The sequence below is a fragment of the Bos grunniens genome, chromosome 28, assembly GCF_055505025.1.
Source record: "Bos grunniens cultivar Pamir isolate PY7600 chromosome 28, Bosgru_T2T1.0, whole genome shotgun sequence".
Taxonomy (NCBI): Eukaryota; Metazoa; Chordata; class Mammalia; order Artiodactyla; family Bovidae; genus Bos; species Bos grunniens.
The window spans coordinates 26,051,218-26,074,985 of NC_141192.1; the positions used below are offsets into that span (position 1 = coordinate 26,051,218).

The 23,768-nt window shown below is 41.4% G+C and overlaps 1 long non-coding RNA gene across 7 annotated transcripts in view; it reads right to left on the reverse strand.

Moving 5' to 3' along the window:
- Positions 1-23,768, reverse strand: part of LOC147343042 (uncharacterized) — an 88,874-nt gene that overhangs the window by 61,380 nt on the left and 3,726 nt on the right. The gene's annotated exons all lie outside the window — the stretch shown is intronic.

Here is a 23,768-nt window from a genome sequence, read left to right on the forward strand (position 1 = left end):
TTCTCCCCTCCCTTTTGTCTCTACATACTGAGGCTTACTCAGCTACCCTTTCCTGGAGTTCATCTGGCTGGGCCATTGAGTATCTTCTTTTTTTTTTTTTTTTTCTGAATATTGTTATTTATTCATAACAGCCCCAAATTAGAAACAATTCAACCCAAATTATCTATCAATAGGTGAATAATGACATAGTAACATAATAAATGACATAAGTGACATATCCATATTATGAAATATTAAGCAATAAAAAATGAACTATGGACACAGGCAACAACATGGCTTTATTTCAAAATATGTGAAGTATAAGAGTGTGTTCTGTTTTGACTCCATTTATATGAAACTCTAGGAAACACAGATCTAAACAGCTCAGTGATGGATGTGACCAGGGCATGTGGCCTGACTGGGAAGTGGCAAAGGCAACATTTTGGGGTAATGGCAATGCCCTCTATCTTGCCTTTGGTGGTGGTTATGTGGGTATATAAATTTGCCAACATTTACCAAACGATATATTTAATATGTGTGCTCTTTGCTGTGTGAAATTTAGCCCTTAATAAAGCTGACTTAAAAAAATACCAATAGTGAAGTCTCTGTTCAAGCAACATTATCACAGACTTAGTTGCAATCTATGTTTCAAATCACTTAATTTTCTAATCTGCAAAATGAGAACAATTCTGGTCTGGCCCTGTTTGGGGAAATATTACACAGTTGTGTTCCTCATTATTTGTGGATTCCGTGTTTTTCCAAAATCACCTAATAACTAAATTTTACTTCTAATTCCAAAAACAGTACCTGTGGTGTTTTTTTGTGGTCACTACAGACACCCACATGTGCAGACTAACAAGAAACTTGAGTTGCTCCTAGCTGAGGTCAAAGCAACATTATTGCTAATTTCAGCTCTGATGTGTAAAAAGATGTCCTTTTTGTGCCACGTTTGTCACAGTGTTGTGCTTTTTTGAGGTGCTTTTGATGTTGAAAATGGCTCCCAGGCAGAGTGCTGAAGTGCAATCTACTGTCCCTGAGGGTAAGAAGGATGGGATGCACGGATCATCCAGAGAAAATGCATGTGCTGAGATCAGCTTCATTTGGTCAGGAGTCACAGGGCGAGTATCTTCTTATTGCAATACACCCCTTAGTAAAGGTTTTTCTTATTAATGTCCAGACTGCTTTTTTCCTCTCTTTGCAAACAGTAGTACCTGACTAGAGTCTCCAACCCTGACTGAAGATCTCAACTTCCTTGAATACATAGTACAGAGTGAGCAGGAGGCACTCACAACCCTGATTGAAGATCTCAGCTTCCTAGAATACATAGTACAGAGTGAGCAGGAGGCACTCGTTGCTTTGCTGTTAGGCTTTACATCTTGGATTCACCACCAGCCTCTAAGCTACCTGAGAGCAGAAGCCAGAGCTGACTTTCTTCATCATCTTACCTCAGCACCTAGCATAGTGCCAACACAGGGCAGATATTCAATTTGTGCCTGTTGGATGAATTGGCAAATTCTTTTCAATCGATAATATTCATGTGCTGTGTGTCATGTACTATTGTTTTTTGTGTTTGAGATACATCATAGACCAAAGAAGCAAAAATGCCTGTCCTAGTGGAATTCACACTGTAACACAGATAAAAAAAGAAAATCTTGTGGTATGTTAAATGACACGTAGTATGGGAGGGGAGAGAAAACAGAATGAGAAGAATCAGGAATTCGGGCATGGGAAAGGCATGAGTTGCCATTTTTTTATTGGAGTATAGTTGCTTTGCCTTTCTTTGGGATTGGAATGAAAACTGACTTTTCCAGTCCTATGGCCACTGCTGAGTTTTCCAAATTTGCTGGCATATTGAGTGCAGCACTTTCACAGCATCATCTTTCAGGATTTGGAATAGCTCAACTGGAATTCTATCACCTCCACTAGCTTTGTTCGTAGTGATGCTTTCTAAGGCCCACTTGACTTCAGCACCGAAGAATTGATGCTTTTGAACTGTGGTGTTGGAGAAGACTCTTGAGAGTCCCTTGGACTGCAGGGAGATCCAACCAGTCCATTCTGAAGGAGATCAGCCCTGGGATTTCTTTGGAAGGAATGATGCTAAAGCTGAAACTCCAGTACTTTGGCCACCTCATGCGAAGAGTTGACTCATTGGAAAAGACTCTGATGCTGGGAGGGATTGGGGGCAGGAGAAGGGGGCGAAAGAGGATGAGATGGCTGGATGGTATCACTGACTCAATGGACGTGAGTCTGAGTGAACTCCGGGAGTTGGTGATGGACAGGGAGGCCTGGCGTGCTGCGATTCATGGGGTCGCAAAGAGTCGGACACGACTGAGAGACTGATCTGATCTGATCTGATCGTTGCTTTACAAGTTTGCATTATTTTCTGCTGTACAGAAAAGTGAATCAGCCATAGGTATACCTATATCCCCTCTTTTTTGGATTTCCTTCTCATTTAGGTCACCATCCAGCGTTAAGTAGAGTTCCTTGTGCTATACAGTAGGTTCTCACTAGTTATCTATTTTATATATAGTATCAGTAGTATATATATGTCAAACTCAATCTCCCAATTCATCTCACTCCCACCTCAACTAGAAATAGAAATGTATATCATTTTTAATAGGGTAATTTGGAGGAAAAAGTTTAAATTAAACAAAGACTGGAAGAAGATGAGGAAATCAGTTGCCCAAATATCTAGTGGAAAACTGCTCCACAGTAGAGGGACTCTGATACAAAAGCCCTGAGGCGAGAGTGTCCCCAAGGTATTTGAAGAACTGGAAGAAGACTGACTGGCATGGATGAAGCAGAGTTTGGAGAGAGCGGTAGGAGGCAAGACATAACAAAAGGGTGGATCCCAGAAGGCCTCTGAACTCATCATAAGATGACAGTTCTTCCTCAGAATGAAACAGGGAGCTAGTGTAGTTCTTGTGCAGAGGAATGATGTGATCTAACTTCTGTTTTCAAAGGACCACCGTGGCTGATGCTGAGAATGAACTGGAGGTAAAAAATAAAAAGAGGGGGAGGGTTGAGGGGGAGAGTAGCACCAGGAGGTCTACCGCAGAGGCTTCTGTAATAACCCAAGTGAGGTATGGTGTGGCTCTGGCCAAGGTGACAGCTGCAGAGGTGGAGATACATGGTGAGATTCTAGAAAGGGTTTGAAGACAGAACCAGTGTATTTTTGGATGCATGCACTCAATACTTATTAACTGGTTAATACTTATTGATACTTATATTAACTTATTAATATTTATATTGATACTAATATGTATAGATTCATGATTATCACCGTAGTAACATGCTTTTTCATCATATTCCAACTTGAAAAGAAAAAGGGACAGTATTAATTGGAAACTGCCATAAAATTATGGCTATGCCTATAAGAATGTGCTGAGCATGTAAATATCCAAGATGCACATCAAGGTGGGAAGAAAACCTTTATAAAGGTTGAGAATGTCGCTACTGAACAGTGCACTAAAGGTTCTAAGCATTTGGGCTGAGCTCAGCTTGTGTTCTAGCAGCTAAATTATTTGAGTTCCCTCAGGTCATTTCTCCCTTTGGATTGCGGTCTTGGCAGTATCCACAAGTTTACCTCATCAGAAGCTTAACTGTTCCTCCTTTGTCTCTTACTTGGGGCTCATCAGTATACTCTGAGCATTTATAATGCCTTATTTGGGATTCACATTTGGCTTCATTTTCAGTATCCTATACTGAGGGAGCCCCTCTATGAAAAATCCAGCCACACATATTTTAATTTACTAAATATCACAGGCAACTGGAAATATATTTGGTGTAGGAGGGGAGAGTAGGAGGTTAGTATAGTAAGAAAAATGCCTTCTCTTTGATATCTCTTCAAAAGGCCCCTGCAACTGGGCTGCTCTGTGTTAGGCTCTACATGTCCATCCATGCCCGGACATTTCTGGGCTGGGAGGGCTACTGGAGAATGACTTCATGTAATCAATGAATTCAGAGTCTCTTCTTTAAGAAATGAGCCAACAGAAGATTTCCAGTTCTGAGATTTATGCTGGTGGGAAATAGTAATGCATTTCAATGAGGAATGATATATCCCAAAACATCACTTTTTTCATTACACTGAGGTACAAAGTTACTGTATTTATTAGATCTTTTAAAAGTCATAAACCATTTAGAGCCATTATCTTACAGACAGATTTAGAAATGTCATACAAGGCTTTCATAGGTATAAATTAATACTCAATCTTCACTTCAAATGAAACTTTTAGGCTCCCCAGTGAGAACAAAAGTCATATTTTAACAGAACACTACATAGATTTCAAAGTGTCTTCATTTTTGCTCACTGGAATTGCAATTTTTCACCCAGAATAAAACATAATTCTTTGACAACAGAGGGACAACAAGCTTAGTCTCTCTTTATACTCTTTTATATTGTACGTATGCAGTATGGCCATTTGGAATAAAAATAAAATTGTATGTGTGCTCAGTTGTGTCCGACTCTTCATGACCCCATTAACTGTAGCCTGCCAGGCTCCTCTTTTTCCAGGCGAGAATACTGGAGTGGGTTGCCATTTCCTTCTTCAATAAAACTGTATAAACTACAATATATTTATACAATTTTATGGTTGACAAAATATTTTCACTTGTAATGTTTCACATAATCTTTGCAACAACTCTGTCATGTAGATATGAGTACTTCCATTTTACAGGTAAAGAAACTGAGGCTGAGAAAACTTGTGACTTGCTGAAGAGTCCATAAGAGATATTAAGGCACTCTGGAGAGCCAGAGTAGAACCCAGGTCTGTCAGACTCTAAACCAGAGTCATCCAGTTCTGTAAGGTAGTTCAGGACTCAATGCATTTATTTTTGTAATAAACATCTTATAATACATCACATAAAATACCTCAACACATCTACTATGGCTACACTTGGAGCTGAGAGCCTCTAAGAGAGGGAGAAGGGTGTCTTCTATCTGTCTCTCCAGATTACTCTCCACCCTTTTCCACTCTGCTCTGAGCCCTGAGACACTGACCTGTGTAGACTGAATCCCCAGGCTCCCTTGCTCTCTAGCTTTCTCCTGAGTCTGACCAGTGCGGAACACAAGAAACCAGAGGGAGGAAAGAAGATGTAGCTGGGTGATCTGCTCCCTTCAGCTCCTTCCCTGCAGAGTTGCCACAGGTGGTCTTTGCCCTTCAAATGGAGGTGACAGCTCCTAACAGGAAGCTCTCACAGTCTCTAGATGCTAATAAGCTCTTGCACGGATCACCTCTTCAAGGTTAGAGTGGGAACAGTATTGACAGTTGCTGGTCCTAGGGTTCTGTATTACCCCTAGTAGATTCTCTACATTCTGGCCCCACTTTTTCTAAATCATTCCTTTATTACACTCTCCATAAATTATCCAATTTGAGTGAGCCATCTGTTGCCTGCTGAGACCCTAACTGACACAGGGGGCCTTCTTAGTGATTTTGCTATCATAAAAGGAATCAGTGGCTAAATTCCTCTGGAAAATAATTCCTAAGCAAATGCTACATTAATGAGAAAATCAAGCTGGTGTTAATGCAGAGGAAATGAAGACAAATGGAGAGCAGTGATATGAGCTTCACATGTGGCGCATCCTTCCAGGGTGAGACTGATGAGGCATGGTAGTCATCTATGAGACAACCAACTTAAGAAAAGCAGAGTGAGTGAAGTCGCTCAGTCATGTCCAACTCTTTGTGACCCCATGGACTGTAGCCTACCAGGCTTCTCTGTTCATGGGATTCTCCAGGCAAAAATACTGGAGTGGGTTACCATTTCCTTCTCCAGGGCCTCTTCCCGACCCAGGGATTGAACCCGGGTCTCCCACATTGGAGGCAGACGCTTTAACCTCTGAGCCACTAGGGAAGCCCTTGGTGGAATAAAAGCAGGGAAGAAAAGCAGTGTGATCCATAAATCCATATCTGCCTCTCAGGCTGGCCTCACCCACATGCCTGGGACAGCTGGTCAATATCTCCGATTAGGAGGCAGAAAATCTCAGCATAATAATATGTATATGAATAATAATGACAGTAGTCCTCTCATGTACCTCATAACTAGCATAATTTATAGATAGCAAGTTTGAGTATCAGAGAGGTTAAGTAATTCAATCATAGTCACACAGCTAGCAAGTAGAAGAGCCAGAGTGTGAGGCCCTACCATTAAGTTTATTACTAATAGATTGCTGACTGAGCCCTAATGTACCCCAGAATTCTGGTTTCACAGCTCAGTTCCTGTTTAGTGCTGGTTTCTGACACTGCTTCCCACTCTTTGCTGGGTTCCTGGCCCGTATTTGCTAATTCCATTCCCCTAAACTCACAGCGTGGCTTCAATCTCTCCCTATTTCCACCATTAGATCAATGATTAATCCATTAATTCATCATTGGATACACTCCTCTCACTCAGTTCAGTTCTACAATGGCTTTGAGATACACTATCTGCTTCCTACAGGTTTTGTTGGGGGTTTGTTTGGTTTTTTCCCTAAGTCCACATTGTTGAAACCAAATTCCTTTCAGGCTCACATCACATTCTTTGAAAATTCATTTTCTTTTCAGAAATTGTCCAGGAATTATACCAAGAAGGAGTCATACATAACAAATAGCTCTAAATACCAAAGGCTGAAGCATTAAGAAGCCCAATTTTGTGGCCAGAATTTAGTTGAGCTCCTTAAAAACCACCAGCCCAGAAAGTGATCTGCAATTGCTAAGTCGCAGAATGAACAGAGCCCTGAAGATTCAGGGAAGGGTTCCTATAAAAAAAAAACACAAGGAAATTCCATACTACTCAGCCTGGAAAAAAGAACAAAATAATGCCATTTGCAGCAACATGGATGCAATTAGAGATTATCATGTTAAGTGAAGTCAGAAAAAGAAAGACAAATACCACACGATATTGCTTATATGTGGAATCTAAAATAAGACACAAATGAACCTATCTACAAAAGAGAAGCAGACTCATGGACAAAGATAACAGATCTGTGGTTGCCAAGGGGGAGGAGGCTGGAGGAGGAATAGAGCGGGAGGTGGGGTTAGCTGATATAAGCTAACATAGACTGGATAAACAAGATCCTACTGTATAGTAAGAGGACTATATTCAACATCCTGTGATAAACTATGATAGAAAAAATATTTTCGAAAAGGATATTTGCATATATTTAGTTGAGCTCCTTAAAAACCATTCAGCTGACACAGAATCACTTTGCTGTACAAATTTTAACAAAATTTGTTAGCAAAAATTAACATTATAAATCAACTATACTTCAGTGAAAATTTTTCTTAAAAAATACTTCAAAATCATCTAAATGCAAATTATCACCTTCTCACTAGTCTGCTTATATACAAAGTACACCATGCAAAACGTCAGGCTGGATGAATCACAAGCTGGAATCAAGATTGCCAGAAGAAATACAATAACCTCAGATACACATATGATACCACCCTAAAGGCAGAAAGCTAAGAGGGACTAAAGAGCCACTTGATGAAGATGAAAGAGGAGAGTGAAAAACCTGACTTATAACTCAACATTCAAAAAACAATGGCAGTTGTTTTTTGATGGCATCCAGTTCCATCACTTCATGGCAGATAGATGGAGAAACAATGGAAATAGTGACAGACTTTATTTTTCTTAGGCTCCAAAATCACCGTGGATGGTGACTGCAGCCGTGAAATTAAGAGACACTTGCTCCTTAGAAGAAAAGCTATGACAAACCTAAATAGCCTATTAAAAAGCAGAGACATCACTTTGCCGACAAAGGTACTCATAGTCAGAGCTATGGTTTTCCAGCAGTCATGTACGGATGTGAGAGTTGGACAATAAAGAGGGCTGAGTGCCAAAGAATTGTGCTGGAGAAGACTCCTGAGAGTCCCTTGGACTGCAAGATCAAACCAGTCAATCCTAAAGAAAATCAATTCTGAATATTCATTGGAAGGACTGATGCTGAAGCTCCAATATTTTGGCCACCTGATGCAAAGAACTGATTCATTGGGAAAGACCCTGATGCTAGGAAAGATTGAGGGCAGGAGGAGAAGAGGGCAACAGAGGATGAGATGGCTGGGTGGCATATTCGACTCAAAGGACACAAGTCGGAACAAACTGGTAGATAGTGAAGGACTGGGAGGCCAAGTGTGCTGCAGTTTATGGGGTCACAAAGAGTTGCACACGACTGAGAAACTTAACACTAGCCTGCTCATCTCTGAAAAAGTACCACTGCTGTTTTCTTTTCTTTACTATTTACTAATTTATTTATAGTTTACTTGATGTAAAATCTTAAGTGTAGGGATCTGCAAATGACATCAAATTTTTTTACTATATAACAGACCACCATTACTCATCTTATTTTTTAGTGTAATGCCTCAGTTCAGCCCCCACAGAGTCAATTTTTTATGGAAGTATATTTTTCGACTCATCTAATTTATATAAGTATAAAATATTATTTTCCCTAGAATCACATGAACTTGTTGATTCTTTTCTTAAAGAGTTTACAACCTAAGTGGATAATTAAGGTTTATACACAAACATATAGAGAAGGAAATGGCAACCCACTGCAGGATTCTTGCCTGGAGAATGCTATGGACAGAGGAGCCTGGCAGGCTACAGTCCATGGGGTCACAAGAGTTGGACATGACTTACTGACTAAACCACCTCCACCCACACAAACATGAGATTTTTAGAACTCACTCTTTCTTATGAATTACATTACCCAGGTGCTAACTTTCTTCCTTGGGCAAAGGATAATATAGTTGAAAAACCAAAGGCTCAAAGAGAGTTAAGTAAGTCTTAGATTTTGTCTTATGCCTAACATCTTATTAACAAAATATTTCTAGGGCAAGCCACTTAAACCCCCGTGGCCCTCTGCTTTTCCATTTTGTATATAATGGTCTATCACGGTGTCTGCCATGTGTCACAACCCATTTTGTTCTCTACTCAGCATTTTTCTCACCAGCTGATATCTATTTTCTTGCTTCCTCCCTCTTCATTTGTGTGTGTGTGTGTGTGTGTGTGTGTGTGTGTGGTTTTGTATTCACTTTTAAAGAACTTTCAAATAACCACTAAAACTTCCAAAGCTGGCAAACAATTTTCTGACATTTGTCAAATTGCAAGCTCCTTATAGAACCTAGAATCACTAGGACTAGAAATTAGTATGTGAATAATAAATCCCAAGCTCTGGGATAAATCACTGCAAAGCACACTGTCATTCTCTATCTGACTTATTTCACTTAGCAAATGCCCTCAAGATCCAAAGAGCACAGATGCAGTTCCCAGGGGATGGGGAGCCTGGGAAATGGGGAGAAGTTGGTAAAAGAGCACAAACGTTCAGCTACAAGATGAATAAGATCTAAGGCTCTAATGTATAAAATGGTGACTGCAGTTGATAACACTATATTGCATAACTGAAATTTGCTAAGAAAATAAAACTTAAACATTCTTACCAAAATAAAAGGACAAATATGCGAGGTGATGACTGTACTAATTAGCTAGATATGAAGAATCGTTTCATAATGTAGATATATACCAAATCATGATGTACACTTTAAATATCTTACAGTTTTATTTTTCAATTACACCTCAATAAAACTAAATAAAGAAAGACACTGTCTGCCTCAAAGACTGCATCCCTGCACTAGAATGAGAGTGGGACATTAACAATGAAAAGGGAAAATAGTCCTTGGGAGCTTCATACAAGAATTGCATTTTCTTCTTTTGATGCTCATGTAAACATACACAGACACACACACATATTTCCAGACTCCACTCCAGGCCCTTAATCAGAGTCCTTCACAGACTGCTGCAATCTCATGTCTGTAACAATAGAGACATGACCACCTGAAGGCAAGGTGGTCATTCTCCCCAGTGATCTCCTATAACCCTTTTTACTGAGAATTCTCACAGCTTTGTTTGGCAAATCAAGTCCTAGAAGACAGACACAAAGCATTACACCTTGCTCCACCCAGTGTCTGAAAGAAACTGTATAGTCAAGAAGTCATTACTCTTCCTGCCAATGCAGGGGACACAGGTTCAATCTGTGGTCCAGGAAGATTTCACATGCCACAGGGCAACCAAGCCCATTTGCCACAAGTACTGAGCCCGCACACCCCAGAGCCTGTGCTCCCCAAGAGGAGCCACCACAATCAAAGGCCTGCGTACTGCAGCCAGAGAGTAGCCCTCACTCGCTGCAGCCAGAGAAACCCCATGTGCAGCAATGAAGACCCAGTACAACCAAAACTAAATACATTGTGGATTCATGTTGATGTATGGCAAAACCAATACAATATTATAATTAGCCTCCAAATAAAATAAATAAATTTAAATTTTAACAAATTGTTTCTTTAAAACTGCATTAAAAAAAAGAAGATACTGTCATTACTAACAACAGTATTTTGTGTCTACCTCCAGCTTTAACCTTTTCATAGCTCTTGCATTCCTGTTTCCTCACCTGATCCTCACAGTAACCCTGGCTACCTGGGAGACATTAACACAGCAGTTTTCTCTTTGGGGATTAGATGCTAAAGCCTAAGGAAAAGACAAAAGCCACCCAGGGTCAAAATTACCCTGGAAGGCATACTGAAAGAAGACACTTTGTTAAAGAGCAGCATACCATCTTTCAGTAAGTGTGACACAACCTCATGCTAAGTGAGAATGTGAGTGGAAGCAACCACACTATATAATTCTGTCTTCCTCGTTCCTCCTCCCTCATCTCTGCAAAGTTATAATGAATATGTGACACAACTCCACTCTGCTTCCACTGTATTATTAACGCCAAGTATTTAGCAGCTGACCTCTTACTGCCGTTGGTACCAGGACCACTGCTTCACTGATCTGGAAAAGGAGAAAACTTAGCATGGCAGAGCATTCCTATGTGCCAGGCACCTTGATGGATTAATACGCTATTTCCGGCTCATAGTAGCCATGTGAGAACAGTGTTATCACCACCATTTCAGAGAGAAGAGAAACGAGGGCATAGAAGCATGACTAGTAGAACCAGGAGTGGAGTCCTTGTCTCTCTGAGCTCCTCTGCCATGGCTGTGAATTGCTCAGCCAGAAGGGCCTCCTAGAAACGTACAATAGTGTATCTAACATCTAGGCCACTGCCTGTCAAGGGTGAAGATCGTTCTAGAACTGTCATTGGGCAGCTTGGAAGAGTCTCACCACTCTTGGCTGATGGATACAAGTCCCTCACTAAATGCTGGGAGATCCCGAGCCCAACACTAGGCACCCACTCTATAGTCACCCTTATTGTTTGGGGACTTTAAAAATCATGCTCCAGTCCTTCCACCTATAAGAAAAGAAATGTTAAATTGCCTAACCCTGTACCTCATTTTGAGGCATTTCCATAGACATGCACTCACTGAAGTTCATAAACAAACACATAAGTAAAGCAGACAGTTTTACATCAAGTGCGGGGTCCCTACTACACAACTCATAAATGGCATTTTGACAAAGTGCCAACTTCCCAGTGCTTCTCATTTTATTCTGGTGACAAAACCAAGCCACGCTCAGTTCCCTCTGATGTATTATTCCCATGAATAAAAGATGTTCCCTGACACTAATTCACCCTGCTCCTCTGACTGTCCACTGTGCCCTCTGCATTTGTCTGGAGAATGGCTGAGTTTCAGAGGAGCCATGATGCCTCACCCCTGAACTCTCTGTTGATCACACTGTACAGGGGCACCTCATTAAGCGGTTGGTGTTGCCTGCTAATGCAGCATCCCAGGTTTCAGTTAATGGCTGTAGACTTTTTCTTTTCTTTTCTTTTTTTTTTTCTTTTTGAGAGTTTGGCAGCAGGGAATCCTGGCTCTCCCTCAAGTGCAAAGCACCAAAATAGAGTCTCCAAGAACATTTATGCTCCTAAATAAAAACTACCCATGTGAGTGAGAGAAATCCATGATTCCTTGTAAGAAGGTGATTTCCCAAAACTTGCTAATGAACCAATGAACTAAGGAAAGCTGTCATCGACTTGATTGTTCTTGCTTGCTCTCCCAAGGATGAAAGTTCAAAGAAAAAGTACAAAAAGAACTGGACTGAGAGTCAAGACACCTGGATTTCTGCTAAGAGCTCCCCTTTGAGATCTATGTCTGGGACAAGAAACTTCAAGTCTCTGGTCCTCAGTTTCCCATTTATAAAAATAGGGTCATTGTAAATAGTCACACAATTCTATGACCTATGTACTCCCCTGGGCTTCATCGTTATGCTGTCGTTAAAGTATGCTTGTTAAGTTGATGGAGACAAATGATACTATATAAAAATATCTTTGTTTCAAGACACATTATCTGTTCAGTGGTATATATTTCAAGTTGTTTAATTTCCAGCTGCATTTAAATTCACTAAAAAGGCTTTCCCATCACTACTGTGTCAAGCTGTGGTCACCATTTGGGTATTGATAGTTAGCAACAGCAATAGAACTGATTGGATGAGAAATGTCTAAATACACAGAATTTTGCTAACCATCTTAACCTGTTTTATAACTGGAACACTGCTGTTTTTTATTCATTGCCCTGAAAATAGTCTTGAGAATAGAGTAAGAAATCTGTGGCATCATCACATTGGGAGGATATTTTCCTTCAAAAGGTGGCTCTCTATTTCCTCCCATGCATCTTCTTCATCTCATATTTCCCTTCTGCACATTTCTCCCAATTTATAGCCAATTCACAAGAAAAATCACTGACGAGATATTTTTTTCAAAATGGCAGAGCCCTCAAATCACATAAGCAAGACATAAAATAGGCTGGCATAGCAATTTGTCCCATGCTGAGCCAAGAACGTACAGTCAATAAATACTGATTGGTTGACTGATTGATCTAGTGCTGGGGGCCTGCCTTTCATTCCCTGTCCCACTGTGCTGAGAAGCCACGGACTTGATGTTCCCATTCAAATGGTCTGTGTCTCCATCCCCCCAGTACAGGTGCCAGCATCTGCCTCTAACACACTCACCAGAAATTAGCAGGAATTGATGGGTTCATGTCTATGAACCATTCTGAGCTTCTCAGAAAAAGCCAGGCCACCCACAGAAGGCCCTGTGATCAGGAAGTGTTTACGCATGCAACAGTGGGCAGCAGTTCCCAGGGACAATCTTAGGAAATTGGAGCACCAAACACACACATGAGCAAGAGTGCACCAGAGGAGGTTCATACATTATGGATTTCTGACCAGCCATGAATAATACATTGCTCAAATTTTAAAATGCAATAAGTAAACTATGAGATGCCATTAGTATTATGTACATACATATTTTAGAAGATCCATGTAAATATCCCATAGTTACTTCAGTTAATTGTGATCAAAGGAATATCTGTTGTTTAAATCTACACTAACCCAGTGGAGGTTTGGGGAAACACAGGGCTGAATGAATTGAAGAGTAATTATAAGGCATATTTGGAGTATCTCAGATCGATTGAACCACTCTAATTTAGCACTGATTTGAATGACTGCAAAAGATTGTGTGTGTATGTGTGTCTGTGTGTGCCTGTGTGTTGTCACTAAGTCATACCTGACTCTTTGTGACCCCATGGACTGCAGTCCACTAGGTTCCTCTGTCCGTGGGATTTCCCAGGCAAGAATAATGGAGTGGGTTGCCATTTCCTTCTGCAGGGGATCTTCCCATCGCGGCGATCGAACTTGCATTTCCTGCATTGCAAGTGGACTCTTTACTGAGCCACCAGGGAAGACTCCAGAAAAGACCCTGCTGCTGCTGCTGCTAAGTCGCTTCCGTCATGTCCGACTCTGTGTGACCCCATGGACTGCAGCCCACCAGGCTCCCCCATCCCTGGGATTCTCCAGGCAAGAACACTGGAGTGGGTTGCCATTTCCTTCTCCAATGCATGGAAGTGAAAAGTGAAAGTGAAGTTGCTCAGTCGTGTCCGACTTAGCGACCCCATGGACTGCAGCATACCAGGCTCCTCTGTCCATGGGGTTTTCCAGGCAAGAGTACTGGAGTAGGGTGCCATTGCCTTCTCCAGAAAAGACCCTGGCTATATTTAAATATTTTCAAAATGAAAGAGAGAGTTTTTTTTTTTTTTTTAATGAAAGGGCTAAACATATCAATTCAGACTCTTAGGATGGTCTACAAAAATAAAGCAAGTAGGTAATAATGTAGCTGTAGACCATTAAACAGAAAGGTCCAGCAATTCCCAGAAGTAGCCATCCAGAGAATGCCAGGGGACACCTCCTCCATGGGTCACCAAGGAGAGGCACTGGATTGATGAATTAATCTCAGGCCTTTGTCTTAACTCTCAACGTCATGTTCAATAATTTAGTTGTTAGTGTTCAAGGTTACCAACTCAGGCTAACAAATCTCCCAAGAAACTATTAAACACAATCAGGATGGCAACTTTCAGTTTTATGATAAGAAATATACCTATCAAGCAGATTGAACATTTGTGTTGGCCTAACCAGTACACTCTACCCTTGTATAAAAAGTTGAAATATTAGAAAGTTGCTTGATGATATAGACAGGGATTGGAGAACTTTCTGTAAAGAGCCAGGGAGTAAATATTTTAGTGTTTGTGGGCTGTGACAGTCTGTGTCACAGTTACTTAACTGCAAGCCAGATTTAGCCTGCAGGCAGGAGTGGGCAGACACTTATCTAAAATAAGGGAAGTTGATGATATGATTTAATGTTAAAGAACAGGAGACTTGAATAGTTCTCTATGGGGATATTACTACCTGGTACTCTCACTCTTGGGCCCTGAGATAGTTTTGTGTTGCTTTCTGCTTAGAGATATACATGGCTAGCAACTTCCTTTGGGGGATGTTCTATTCTTTCTTTAGAAGCCTTAATCTCTCTCATGTTGAAGTTAAATAAGGAACATACATTTTTAATCTTATAAACAAAATTTTAAAACAAAGAAACAAATAAGAAATAGTTGTGACTTACAGTTGTGATGGTATGGTACCTGGAGCTTATGTAACGCCATGCATAGGAACATATCAAAGGCCCCAAAAATCTACAAACAGGAAGTGCTGGAGAGGGTGTGGAGAAAAGGGAACCCTCCTACACTGTTGATGGGAATGTAAACTGAAATAGCCACTATGGAGAACAGTATGGAGCTTCCTTAAAAACCTAAAATAAGAGCTACCATAAAATCCTGCAATCCCACTGCTGGGCGTATATCCAGATAAAACCATAATTCAAAATGCTACATGCATCCTAATGTTCGCTGGAGTACTATTTCCATAGCCAAGACATGAAGGCAACCTACATCCCCACTGACAGAGAGCAGATAAAGAAGGTGTGCATACATATATACACATAATGGAATATTACTCAGCCATAAAAAAGAATGGAATAATGCCATTTGCCGTGACAAAGATGGGCCTAGAGGTTGTCATACTGAGTGAACTAAGTCAGATAAAGACAAACATCATGTGATATCACTTACATGTGGAATCTAAAAAAATGGTACAAAGGGAACTTATTTACAAAACAGAAATGCAGTCACAAATGCAGAAAACAAAACATAGTTATTGGGAAGAAGTAGGGCAGGGATAAATTGGGAGACTGGGATTGACATATATATTCTACTATATATAAAACAGATAACTTATAAAGATCTGCTGTACCTACAGTATTCTATACAGCACAGGGAATCCTACTCAGTACTCTATAATGACCTATATGGGAAAAGAATCTGAAAAAGACTGGGTATATGTATATGTATAACTGATTCACTTTGACATACAGCAGAAACTAACACTACATTGGAAATCAACTACACGCCAATAAAAATTAATTCAAAACAATCAAGGTCCAGTTATAGTCCAGGAGGTATTCATCTGAGGCTGTACCCAGCTTCACTAGGGCTCAGAAAACTCATTACCTCGCCTTTCACTCTGGCCCTAGTGCCAGGGAAACTCCACCATGGTTTTTCTTCCCCTAGGTGTCACAGCAGTACATCTATGGTTGCGAAAAAGGAACTTGGTGAACGACAAGTTACAGCAGTCTTTTATTTTGGTTTGGTTTTGGTTGTAGAAATGGGGCCACCATTCGATCACGTCTGTCCAGATTTCCTGGGTTTCAGGTTCCCCAGAACTCATGGTCCCTGGCACTGCACTGCCTCTTGGGTCTTCAGAGCTGCCAATGTGCTTTAACCCCTATTTCTCCACTGCTTCAGCATCTGTCTTTGCTGAGGCACTCCATCTGCTCTCTGCGCTCTGTCCAGGCCAAATGGAAGGAAGCTTTCCCTCTTTTGACATGACACCACTCTCAGTCTGGGACTCTATAAATGCACTGTGGCTGCCCAGAAATTCTACACCAGATTTCATTTATGTAGATGCAAAGATTTTGTTTATGTAGATGCAATACAGGAGACCTAGGTTCAATCCTTGGGTAGGGAAGGTACCCTGGAGAAGGGAATGGCTACCACTCCAATATTCTTGCCTGGAGAAAATCCCATTGGCAGAGGAGCTTAGTAGGCTACAGTCCACGGGGTCTCAGAGTCTGATTGAGCAGCTAAACAAGAGATGCAAAAGTGCATTTTTCTCAGGAAAAGGTAAGCAGTTTTCCACAAATTATCAGAGGGGTAAATGACCTCCCCAAACTTGAAACAATGACCACATTGTAATTGATTAAAGTGGAAATGCATCAAATACAGATTACTTGTGCCAGTTCCACCACCTTGACTTAGCAGGGAGAGAGAGAAACCACACTCTACGTAATCCAGGTAATCCTCCACCTTTGTACTTAGCACATGCCTAAGAGGTGAGCCTGAGATGCTGACCTAAATCTGCAGTCCTCAGTCTGGAATAAGTGCTTAACAAAACTGCTTTCTAAGAACTATAAGAAGTACACTAAAGAACATTATTCAAGAAATGTTTTCTCTGAGTCGATGGTGAGGACACACCTGGAAAGAGGAAAATAATATACACTTTCTCCCAGAAAAGTTAGTATTCTTTCTTTCCCCTCCCTAGCCTATTCTTTCTCACTGCCAGGCCAACATCCCCCCCTTTCACCACTCCGTTAGAAATACTAACTCTGCAATTCCTTAGAAAGCATCGATCACATCACCCCTGGCTGGAAAATATGCAGGGTTTCTACTTTTTCTGGACTCAATATTAATTTACAAACTACAACTAGCAAGCTGGACAGGGGACAAGAAAGCATAAGAAGAGGAGTAGCCTACACTTGAATGCCGGCTCAAGTTCTCCATCCGTCTACCTCATACCCTTACAGAATCACCAGCCCTGCTCCACACAATGGACCCTTTCACAGAACACAAAGCATCCATGTAGGCAAAACCTAAGCTCCGGCAACCCACTCAGAAACAGCAGCGTTCCGGGGACTAGCAATAGTGAATCACCAGAGGGAATAACTACTTTGGAATGTCTCTTCCCAAGAGTCATGTCAAGATTTTTAAATAAAAGTCAATTATATTGTGACAGTTTTCATTTAACATAGCCTAGAATCTTATTTGGGCTTCCCTGGTGGGTTGACAGGTTCTTTAACACTGAGCTTCTGTTGGCCCAGTGATAAAGAACCTGCCTGTCAATGTAGGAGACACGGGTTCGATCCCTGGATCACGAATATCGCCTAGAGAAGGAAATGACAACCCATGCCAGTATTCCTGCCTAGGAAATCCCATGAACAGAGGAGCTTGGCAGGTTACAGTCCATGGAGTTGTAAAAAGAGCCAGACACAACTTAGCGACTAAACAAGAATCTTGTTTACAAAGCTGAAATAGAGACTCAGATGTAGAGCACAAAAGTATGGACACCAAGGAGGGTGGGGTGGGATGAACTGGGAGATTGGGATTGACATATATACACTACTGATATTGTACATAAAATAGAGAACTAATGAGAACCCGCACAGGGAACTCTACTCAATACTCTGTGATGACCTAGATGGGAAGGAAATCCAAAAAAAGAGGGGATATATGTATATCTGATTCATATATGTATATGTATAGCTGATTCACCATGCTGTACAGCAGAAACTAGTACAACCCTGTAAAACAACTATACTCCAATACAAATATATATATATGAAAAAATAAAAAATATTTTAAATGCAAAAAAGTTAAATAGCCTAAAATCCAAACTGTCTCATCCTCAAAGCCAAATCTAAGTCTCTTCTCTTCCATGTAGCCTTTAGCACAGACTATTTTTTCCTATTCTCTGAGCTCTACCAGCAGAGAAAATTGGAAGTGCACAGAAGTACAGCTCTCTGAAGGAAAGAAAAATTAAATGGCACTAGCTAAGGATAAGCCAGTGGGTTCCCAAGGCAAAGTGATGTCCTCTAAAGCCAAATTCTTCTGTGATCCTCAAGCCTCACCTCCTGACCTGGGAAATGGAGAATTGAATAAAAGGTCAGCTGGCAAAGAAACAGAGCCCCTGTCAGCTGGTCTGCTTGATAAAACACACTAATAATATTCCAGAGCAAAAACAAACAAAAAAAAGAGCATAGACATAAATTTTTAATTTATAAAATTTTAATATATAATTTATATTTATATATACATATAATGTAATAAAAGCCTAAAAGTGAGAAGATAATGGATGTGGAGGAAGGATAACAGAGGTGATAAGTGACCAGGGGATATCCTGTTTCCCTCAAGGGTGAGGAATAAACTGGGCAGTACCAGGCAAAGGGAAGGAGATGCTACAAAGGACCCAGCTCTATAGCACGAGGCAGGCCTAGCCACCCATGCTAGTAACGGAACTCCGAAACAACTGATAGCAGCAATGAGAGCCCCTGCCAGAGCAGCAAGTAGGCCTCACCAGAGGACCTCAGCTGCCCAGTGAAAGAAGCAGTGGCATGGCCAGGCTGCCAAGGTGCATGGACCCCAGAGCCTTGGCTGCAGGGGGCAACATGAGCAAGGTTATGAAGGTGAGAACTGAGTGCTAGTCTCACCCCCCAGACGTGGCCAGCGGAGCTCCAGGCAGAGACTTGTATCTCCAAAACCAAGCACGGTGTCTGCTTTACAGCAAGTGCTTAGTAAATATTCGAGAAAGGGAGGGAAGGAGAGAAGGAGTTTGGCCAGTGGGGCTCAAAATCAAACAATTTGAGTGGTCACGATAGTTACCACTTCTTTGCCCTTCCCATGATGGTGTGTGTGTAAAAGCCGCTCAGTCATGTCAAACTCTTTGTGACCCCATGGACTATACAGTCCATGAAACTGTCCAAGGCAGAATACTGGAGTGGGTGGTTCCCTTCTCCAGGGAATCTTCCCAACCCAGGGATCAAACCCAGGTCTCCTGCATTGCAGGCAGATTCTTTACCAGCTGAGCCCCCAAGGAAGCCCTTCCCATGATTGTTTCAGACCAAAAATTGCCTATTATACTTCCATAGGATCATAGGACTAAAATAATTACATCTGGAGAAATAAATAGCAAATGATAATTAAATATCTATGTGCAGTCATTAGAGAAAGTTAACTATGTACAGTTCAACCTGACATGGAAAACACAGATATAACGAATAGCAAAAGGAAACTGAGGATCTTTGAATCAGCCCATGATGACTCACTGGGTCATCACGGGCTGAGGAAATGTTTTGGGGAAAGATTTATCTCCATCCAGGAGATAGTGTCAGCCTGTTTCTAAGTTCATAGACTAGGAAGACTAGGAAGGGAAGCAAGGAAGGGAAGCAAGGAAGCATGGCTCAAAATGTTACATGAGTCATCTGAGGTTTTCTATTTTTTTTAGTGTGAGGTTTTCAAATGATAAAACCCATCTATAGTGTTTATAAGGTAATACCACACAAAGATCTATAAAGAGCTAATCACATCCCCAGCAAACCCATGTGGCTCTCACCCCTTTCCCAAAGAGCATAGTATTAATGCTGGTATACATCTTTCTAGACCTTTATCTTCATCTAAATGCATCTAAGTTATATATGTAGTTTTTTAGTCATTTAATTTTCCCTAGGGATTCATATTCTTAACATGCAATCTGATTTTTTCATCAAATAGTTGATCTTAATGTTTTTATCTTTTAATTCTTTATATATGTCACACACAGAGACACAATTTTACATTATTGGCAGTGGTATACAATCTTTTCTCATTTTGTTCTTTTTTTAACCCTTGCCTCTTCCCTCTGCCCTCTTCTCCCTCGCTCTGCCATCATTCAGGAAGACATTTCCTGCTCTCCCATGGCTCAGGGAGGAATACGTTGAGGGTGGAAATGTACTTTCATGTCCAGATCACCTCTTTCATGTCAAACCTGGAGCTAGAGGCCAAGTCAAAAGGCCAGTGCCCCTGGCCTTCTCAGACAGAGACAAAGTCAGATGAGCTCTCTGATCCTGTGAGCAGTGAAGATTCTGGTCACTGCCTGCATCTGGGGGAACACAGCTGTGCACAAAGTACTCAAGGGCTAGGTCAAGTGCAGCACACTCGTCCACCATTAGCTTTAGGACACACTGAAGTTCTGAAGGAAGCTGGAAGCCACCTGCATGTATAAGCAATAAGGTATTATCAAAAGAAAAGGAGCTCCATGGGAGGGGTGTGGTCTCCAATAATAGAGAAGATTATTAGCCTAAAATCATGAAAATCTGTTTAAAAACCAATATATCACTGAGGTTCCCAGGCCACACCCTCTTTTACCACTTTTGGCCACCAAAATGAGATGAGAAATGATAAATTAATGCCAGTGTGTGAAAGTGTTATTTGCTCAGTCATGTCCAACTCTTTTTGAGACCCCATGGACTGTGCCCACAAGGCTCCTCTGTCCATGGAATTCTGTAAGCAAGAATACTGGAGTAGGTATTCAGTCTAGGCATTTCCTCCTCCAGGGGCATCTTCCTGACCCTGGGATTGAACCTGATCTCCTGCATTGCAGGGAGATTCTTTACTGTCTGAGCCATGTTAGGATAAAAGTTAATGCCAACTATAGTTCAAAATGAAGATCCAATTTATTTATTACTCACTGTACTCAGTTAAGGAGAAGGCAATGGCACCCCCACTCCAGTACTCTTGCCTGGAAAATCCCATGGATGGAGGAGCCTGGTAGGCTGCAGTCCATGGGGTCGCTAAGAGTCGGACATGACTGAGCAACTTCACTTTCACTTTTTCACTTTCATGCATTGGAGAAGGAAATGGCAACCCACTCCAGTGTTATTGCTTGGAGAATCTCAGGGACAGGGGAGCCTGGTGGGCTGCCGTCTCTGGGGTCACACAGAGTCGGACATGACTGAAGCTACTTAGCAGTAGCAGCAGCAGTAGCAGTACTCAGTCAATCATTTGTCATTAGTTACCTCAAAACGTCATTTGAAATGCACAGAAGGTATTTCCCAAGACTCTGCTGCCACCCACAGTTTGAGGTAGAAACAGTGGGACAAAATCCTTGGCAGCATGCATGAAAATTATGCTCTAAATTGACCTATATAAGATTGTTGTACTATATTTGTATAGTTTTTAATGTATGCATATTTATCCTTACATACACACACGCATACACACACAGCCATTGGTTGATGATGAATAAACAGGGTAACACTTGAATTCAATTAAACTCACTCCAGGTTTGGCACTTTTCCCACAGCAAGTAAATCAGTATTGTCAAAATTGGACTTGTCGTTTAATTAAGCCTGGGCATTAATAGTCCCATGGCCTTCAGAGACATCTTTGTGTCTCAGTAAACCAGTTTGGATTGTCAGGGTAAACAGAGTACTTAAGAGGATGGAGATGTTGCAAATGAGATTCAATTACAAAGGCTTCTATCTAGAATGAAAATGTTGCAATATTCTTCTAATTGTGGGTGAAGATTCTTTTCAGTTGAAGATCAGACTAAAATTGAATACTCCCAATAATCCATGAGGGAGATATTATTACCACCACTTCATAAGTAGGAAATAAAGTTACAAGAAATTAATTACTCATTTTTCTAAACACTTCCCTCAACTAGCATCAACAAGCAATCATTCAGAGCTTTACAACTAAGGTCTATTTTTAAATAACAATAATCATGCTGTAAATTTTGTCAAATGATAATACCAGGGAATGATTCCTCTTAGTGGATGTATTTTTCTATAGAAAAACTTTTTCACGGCAGGAATCTTCTTAAATCTAAGTTCTTTAACTCTCTGATAGCAGATTTCATGCACACTAAGTCGTAGCAATTCCTATAATGATAAATTCCAACTTAGAGACTAAGCAAGGTCAGCCCAGCCGCCTTATCAGTTCATTTCTGCCACTCTCAAATCACTCCAGTTTAAGAAGACTTGTGGGCCCTGTATGTCCGTGCTTAGTCCAACTCTTTGTGATCCTCTGGACTGTAGTCCATCAGGCTCCTCGGTCCACCGGACTTTCCAGGCAAGAATACTGGAGTGGGTTGCGATTTCCTTCTCCAGGAGGGAAATAAACAGTGTCAACCTTATATCAATAAAAAACATTCTGGGATCCCAGTCTCTAAATTAGCAGTAAGTTCAATTCTTCCCTCTGGTCCTTCCACCCCTGGTAAATTCAGCAATGCCTAGGGATGTTTCAGAGAAGGCAATGGCACCCCACTCCAGCACTCTTGCCTGGAAAACCCCATGGACAGAGAAGCCTGGTGGGCCACAGTCCATGGGGTCACTAAGAGTCGGACACGACTGAGCGACTTCACTTTCACTTTTCACTTTCATGCACTGGAAAAGGAAATGGCAACCCACTCCAGTGTTCTTGCCTGGAGAATCCCAGGGATGGGGGAGCCTGGTGGGCTGCCATCTATGGGGTCGCACAGAGTCAGACATGACTGAAGCGACTTAGCAGCAGCAGCAGCAGCAGCAGGGATGTTTACTGATATTCCAGACCCAGTTCTGATTGTCCTTCCTACTTCCAGCGGAACAGGAACTCAACAAAGAAGACTCGACCATGACCATGACCACTTGAGCCCCAGACACAGGCAGCCACGAGGCTGCCATTGCCACTTCCCTCCTGCTGTGCCTGTAGAGAAGGGGCTTTCCGCCAGGGACCACAGCTATTGCCATCACTTTGGCCTCAAGGAAGAGGACAATCCTGTCTCCTGCTTATTTCACCCCAGATATAGCTCAGGTCTGACCTACTAGTGACCAGCAACACAGATAAAAACGCACACAGGAAGTATTTTACAATTACATTGCAAGTGCAGACTCATTCTGGAATCCCTCACTATACTTTCCTAAAGGCAGCTCAATCATTAACCTCAGAAATGCTCTTGGAGATTTTTTTTTTTTTTTTCCTACTTATCCCTGTTGAAAGACCCTCTCCTTGGGCAGCTTAACACTAAGGATTCCCACTCTTACAGGTCAAGACCCACATCCACCGTGGTGTATGAGGAGGACAACAACAATAAGATGCCCAGGAGACAACCACACAGCAGTCTGACATCAGTTCTTCCCCAAAGACTGAGTTACCTGGTCTTAAACAGCATCCTGTATGCGATACTTACATCCCATGCAGGAAGAGAATACACAAAACTCAGGCCAGGCATTTGGCAGCCTGCTATCATCAAGGTGTCAAAAACATGCGGAGTCCAGACTGACCCAGACCACTAGGTTACATTACATGTCCTGAGCAAGAGAAAATAATTGGACGATACTGTGAGAGGTTCAACATGGAGACTCCAGAGCCAGTCCACCTGGGTCCAAACACTGGCTCTGCCACCTTTCTAGTCTTCGACTTTAGGCAAATTACTTAAACCTCTCTGTGACTCAGCTAACCCAGTTGCTGAGTGGAGAAAATAATACCTATCTTTTAGGATAATTCTAATAAATGTTTTAGAGCCACACCCAACACATGGTAGGCAATCTATAGATGTTAGTTATTGTTATTCAAAGATAGTAAAATAATTTTAAAATCAGCTCGACCCAAAGCAACCTACAGATTCAATGCATCCATATCAAATTACCAATGGCA